Source organism: Chenopodium album, chromosome 21 (assembly GCF_948465745.1).
Source record: "Chenopodium album chromosome 21, dcCheAlbu1.1, whole genome shotgun sequence".
Lineage (NCBI taxonomy): Eukaryota > Viridiplantae > Streptophyta > Magnoliopsida > Caryophyllales > Amaranthaceae > Chenopodium > Chenopodium album.
The window spans coordinates 16876322-16883020 of record NC_137854.1 but is presented as its reverse complement, the minus strand read 5'-3'; the positions used below and the strand labels follow the sequence as shown (position 1 = coordinate 16883020).

The following is a 6699-nucleotide window of genomic DNA, read 5'->3' as shown; positions in this document are numbered from 1 at the left end:
CTTGGAAAAGGAACCGGTCCATCAAGGTTCCTAGTCTCACTAGGAATTGAAGTTGTCTTCTCGATGTTGAGCTTCTTCTTCTCCGAACTTCCTTCGACCTCATCAACTTTTTCCTCCTCACCTCTCCTATCTTCACTCACACTCTCTTCTCCTCCCTTCTTTCCCTCACTATCCCCCTCATTTGGACCATCATAGGAAGTTCCCGACCTCAAAGTGATTGCCTTGCATGTATCAGGTTTTTGGTTATGAGAAGGGTTAGGTTGTGGTTGTCCGGGTAAAGTTGATGGTGAATTGAAAGGAGTCCTCTCGGCCAATTGAGCTAGTTGTGAATCAACCATCTTGTTGTGTGCCCTTATTTCTTGCATTTGTTGCCCAAAAGTTTGCATTTGTGAATGCATAGCTTGAAGGAGTTGTGTGGGTGTTGGCTCCGCTTGAGGTGCTTGTTCTTGATTTCTTTGGGGCCCTTGGGTTTTATTGTTGTATTGGTTTTGGTTGTTGTATTGGTTTTGGTTGTTGTATTGGTTGTTCCTAGGATAGCTTCCTCTTGGGTTTTGGTTTTGAGATGGAGGTGGATTTTGGTATTGGGGGCTGGAATTGTAAGAGGGTTGAGCTTGTTGGCCCCATTGTTGAGGTTGAGATGCAAATCCGGGTGGTGGTTGTCTCCAAGCTACTCCACCACCACCTCCTCTAAAACCGTCTTGTCTTGTGTTGTATGCCGCCACATGTTCGGGGCTCAAACCTCCACAATAAGATGTATCATGGTTCGTTCCTCCACAACTTTGACATGAGAAAGAGTTGACTTGAGAAGAGCTTGCTCCACCACTTGAGCTTGCATTAACACTTGTGTTCAACTTTGAGAGCCCTTTTGTGAGTTGCTCAATTTGATGTTGCAATTGATCGACCTTCTCCAATTCATACATCCCACCTTCCTTCGGTGCACTCCTTCTTCTACCTCCCCAAGAGTAGTTCTTTGCTACCTCCTCGATTGTTGCTTCCACTTGATTTTGAGGGATCTTGATTAGTTGTCCACCCGCCCCCGCATCCAAGTTGGCTCTAGACATGGGCTCCAAACCATAGTAGAAAAACCTCATGAGCAAATTTTGATTGTATTCATGGTGAGGACACGCTTGTACCAACTCTTTGAACCTCTCCCAAGCTTCATTAAGGCTCTCATCCGCTTCTTGTTCAAATGATGCAATCTTCCTTCTCATCTCGGCGGTCTTCTCCTCGGAAATGAACCTCTTCAAGAATGCCTTAACTACCTCCCTCCAAGATGTGAGTGAGTTAGGCTTCACTTGCTTCAACCACTTCTTTGCTCTACCCGAAAGAGATTGTCGAAATAAATGCATCCAGATGTACTCTTGAGAAACTTGGTTGGTTTGAATCATGGCACATAGCTCAAGGAATCTATCAAGGTGCTCTATGGGGTCTTCACTTGTAGAACCCGAAAATTGCTCCGATTGAACCATTCTTGTATATTGGGGATGAATTGTGAAGTTAGTCTCCGTGACGGGTAACAAAATCCCTCCCGTGAGCTCATAATCCTCCGGATTTCTGAACTCACGAAATAAAACATCATCTTCTGACAAGAGGAAAATGCATGTCGTTATCTACCCTTTCCCCAAGTCAAACTAAATTTGTAAACACCTAACCAACCTTATATGAATATAGGGCAAGTTAAGGGTCGATCCCAAGGGAATGCAATGATGAAAACTAAAGTCTAAGTCAAGCTACCTCGAAGTTGAAATTGAGATTATGGTTGGTACTAAAGTGAACTAAATCAAGTTTAACAAGTAATCAAAGATCTAAACACTAGGGATATGGGTTCCACATGCAAGATCAATGATAATGCTAGTTTAAAGCTCAATCAATTAATTCAAGTATTGCAATGGACAAACAATAGTAGCAATCAAGAGAGTTCAAATGCTATCCCCTATAGGCCAATCTAGTGGTCACTATGAAAGGCAAACCAAGAAGAATCACAAACAAACTCAATCAATTAGAGCAACCTTCAAATCAATTGTTCATGTCATTAAGAGTTGCAATGCAATCTAGATTAATCTTATAGGGTGATCAATCCTAGTCTAATCAATCTCATGCAAAACTATGTCAACCAATTTAATTGCAACAAATCAATCAATCAAAGAGCATCAACTAGCAATTCCATTAATCAAACATGCTTCCCCCTTTCCCTAGCAACTAATCTACTCACTAATCATGGTGAAATTCAAGAACAAATAACTAGAAATTGCATTGATCATCATTCTATATCAAAATCTAATAGAAATCAAAGTATTCAATAATATCAAACTCAAATCCAAGGAAAAACAAGCATCAAGCAAAAATCAAATAGAAAGTAAGTAAGAGATGAAAGAAGGAAGAGATTCTCACTAATATTGATGATTAAAAATGAAGAAATCCAAACTTGATTGATCAAAAGTTGAGTTACAAATCCAAAACCAAGAACTTCTCTCTAACTTCTCTCTAAATTCTCTCTCTAAAACTAAGCTAATGAAATATTATCAAAAAGTTGGATTCAAAAAGGAAATACAATTCTATTTATAAGCTAAGAAGAAAACGGCAGCTCCCACGCCCTCTCCCGATAGACCCGCGCCCGCGGAGAAATGGGTACGGAACCCTCCGCGGGCTATCTGGGCAGTACCCGCGCCCGCGGCATAAGGGACCCGCGCCCGCGGCAATGACACCCGCGCCCGCGGCTAATCCCCTGCTCCCAAAGGCTGATCAGGGGGGCCGCGGTCTCTCTGAATGGAGCGGCCTCTCCATTTTGCCCGCGCCCGCGGAGAGCCCTCGGGGCAACCGCGGCAAGTTCCTGCCTCGATTTGGCACTTTTGAGCATCTTGGGCCCGCGCCCGCGGCAAGATGGCCCGCGCCCGCGGCCTGCTGGAAATGCCTTGGAGACCTCTCCGAGGCCTCTCCAAGGCCTCTCTAAGCCCTCTCTAGCCAAATGCTTCTTCCTTGCTTGATCATTGAGGTCCCGAATTGCATCCTTTGCCAAGGTGATTCTCACAATACCTACACAAGTAAACAAAGGAAGGAAATAAAAGGGAAAAAGAGCCAAATAAAGGAAAACACGATAAAAACACGAGAATCATAAAGAAAAGAGGAAAAAGGAGAAACTAAAGGAAAGAGGACCAAAATTAAGAGAAGAAAGCATGAAAAAGGGAAAGAAATAACCTAAAAGACTACCCTATGAGTGCCATAAATGACACTCATCATCTTCTTGTCCCGCCATTGATTCACTTTGCGAACTAAAAGAGTAAGAATCACTCCCACTATCAATTATAGCACCAAGTCCTCTTCCTTCTTCTTGAAAAAGCCTGCGGATTTGTCTTAAAGTTCGGTTGATTTCTAGGTCAATTTGATGGGTAGGTGGTCCTTGAGATCTTCTAAGCATTCACCAAAGCTAAGCAAACAATTAGCAATGACAAGTATGATAGAACAAAACAAAACAAAAAGAAGGCAATTAAAATTACTCTAACAAAACAAAATTAGACACCAAACAAGCCGCTTCCCCGGCAATGGCACCAAAATTTGATCGGGCTAGGATAGGTCGTTAAACTATTAACCCTAATCAAATTAACTATTTATAAAACCTAGACTTCACACTAAACTAGTTAGTGGCAAGCAAGGGTCGATCCACTGAGGAAGCTTTCTCATTTAATATCAAAATCACCATGCAAGAGTAAGAAAGGGGTATATTTTGTTGGAAATTGGAATATAGACACTAGAACTATAAATAAACAAGTAAAGAGGGTGATTAAATCAAGATAAAACAACGCTAGGGATTAGGGGGGTTTCAAACATGATTAAAATGAAGGAAAACATTGATAAGCATCATGATTAACATGCCAAAGAATATAAAATTCTACCTAAACAATTCATTTTCATGCAATAGTTTAGGCAAACCAATGAAAGTGGTCTAAGCTAATTAGGATCATTTTCATGCATCCCATTAGGCACAAGCTAACCAAAGAATAAAGAGGCACAATACATGAAACTCCATTTTAACAACTCATTCTCATGCAATCATTAAAATAGAGGTGATCTAAATCTAGTTCAAATCATTTTCATGCATTTAAACTACAACGCAATCAAATAAAGTGCTACAATAATCTCAAGTCAATAAAAATCATATCTTTCATTGATTTAAGGCATGTAATCAATCCACTAATCATCATTCATCCATCATTCAATACATATTTTACACCCCCTTCCCCTAGCTAAGAAACTAGCCTAGAAAAGGGGGATTAGACATGATAACAAAACTAAATGAAAACAAAATAAACATGAAAACAAACATGATCAAAAACAATGAAAATACCAAAATATATTAATCCACAAAATAGATAGAAATAAACAACTAGAGTGCAAATAAACAAAGCTAAGAGAAAGGATTAGAGATTACTAAGTAGGAAATAGTAGAAAGATTAAAACTTGCAAAGTTGCTTGAAGGATTGAAATGAAACTTGAGCCAAAGTTGCATACATGGAAATAACTTGAGTAATACTACACTTTCTCTCTCTAAGATTAGGGTTTAATTGTTTCTAAGTAATGATAGATGATCCACTAATCTACCCTACGACCTATATACATAGGTCCACTAAAAAGATACAAGAATTCGAAATAAAAAAACTGAAACCCAGCGGTACGCGCCCGCGCATATACACTGCGCGCCCGCGCAGATGTTGTGCGTGCGCCCTCTCAGATCTTGTGCGCCCGCAGATCTGTGGGTACGGAAGAATTAGACCCATGGATGCGCGCCTTCTCCCAGCATACTGCGCGCTCGCGCGTGAAGAGTGTGCGCCCGCACATATGTCGCACATGAGGCGCGCACAACTCCATGTTTTGGCTTTGCTTCTGCTGCTATCTCGTGCGGGTTCTCCCAGGGCCGCGCGCCCGCACACATGTCGCACATGAGGCGCGCACAACCTTCTGTTTTGTTCTGTTCTTGAAGCAATCTTGTGCGGGTTCTCACAGTGCTGCGCGCCCGCACACAAGGGATTTTTAGGGTGAATTGCTCTTCTTCCAATGCCTTGATTCCTACAAAACGAAAACAAAGAAAACAAGGAGAAAGGAAAACAAAGAAAAGAAGAACAAAAAGGTGAGAAAAAGGGGGCAAACAAGCTACAAATGGGAGGGAAAACCTGTAAAATGAGCACTAAATCGTAGTATAAATGCCACTCATCAATTGCAATTTGAAAGTTGGACACAAATTTTAAGAGGAGAAAGATAGAGAACAATAAAAATGTACAAATAGGAAAATGTTGCAATATTTGTACAACTTTCTAAAATAGAAATTGTTACAATATTAGGGGAATTGAGGAAGTAATATTTAGTAAAAGCAATTTCAATTTGTAAAATTACCCAAAATATAATATTGAAGCAAAAAATCATTCTAAAATTTGGTGTAAAACCACCCCAAATACACCACTTTTCTAAATAACCACCTTTTTTTTTTAACAAATTTTTCTTAAAACAATTACCTGCAAACACACAAAACCATTAGGAACCACTAATTTCCCTTATTCCAACCTTTTTTCTGACTTAGCACCCACGTGTCACGAGTTCACAGCCATATTGGTCAACAATAATAAAATTTTACAAAAAATATAAAAAAATATATATTTTTTTTAAAAAAAAAAATCCCAACCCCCGAATTCCCCTTCCCTTGCCATTTCACCGGAAACATCCAACCCCACCCTAACCAACAACCACCTTGTAGACCACCCCCACCCCAACCAGCCGCTACCCTTGTCGGCAAACCCCACCAAGCCCCCACCCTGCTTGCAAAATCCTAGTCGATCCCATTGCCGTCGTAAACTGATGTGAATCATATTGATCAGTTTAATGACCATGATCCAATTTTATCCAACTCGTTAAACCAACTTACATTGACCCACATTGATTTTGTTTTGACTCAAAACTGACATGGATTTCAAATTAATTAAAAGTTTATTTGAAATCGTTATCAAATTTATCATATAAAAATAGAAATAGCAAAGTATTATACTTTTTATTTGACCTATTTACTTCTATTTTTGTATTATATCAGATTCTAAGAATGACTAGACCTAGCTAAACGTTGACCGGGTCTAATAATGAACTTACCTGAAGTTCATTCGACCAACCGAAATTTACCTGCTTCAAACTTGTCTATAACCCGACTTGACAAAAACCAGACCCAAAACATTACCCGACCCAAAATTGACTCGAATCGAACTCAAACTGCAACCGAAAAGATATAAAACATGTCATAATCTGAATGGAATTTGACCCAACACGACCTTAACCAGACTTGTAAGTCAGAAATTGACGTAATACAATTTTAATTTGACCTGAAACCTAACATGACCCGACTTAAACTTGACTTGAATATCGAATCCGACACCTCTACTATGGAGGAAAATCGAAAAAGTTATAGTTATCCCAATATTGGAAAAATATAAAAAACACAGTTGATTATTACAGGTCCCCTCATCATTCGTTGTTTCACCCCTTTTACTTCAATTTTTTTTATTTTCTACTACCAAAGTGAGTTAGAATTAGAAAAAAGAAAGAATTATTGATCTTTTAGACCAACCCATTAAAAAAAATATCAATGTTTATCCTCCTGAAGCCAGAAGCCAGCTGTCTCATTCCTTGGTCCTCGCGCCCCCATCACGAGCGTCCCTCATAATT

At 39.7% G+C, this 6699-nt stretch overlaps 1 non-coding gene across 1 annotated transcript; it reads left to right on the top strand.

The window, feature by feature from the left end:
• The first annotated feature begins 1108 nt into the window (after window positions 1–1108).
• On the top strand, window positions 1109–1213 carry LOC145603199 (small nucleolar RNA R71). The gene has a single exon (XR_014104731.1). It is a non-coding gene; the product is annotated as a small nucleolar RNA R71 (small nucleolar RNA).
• The last annotated feature ends 5486 nt before the right edge of the window (window positions 1214–6699 follow it).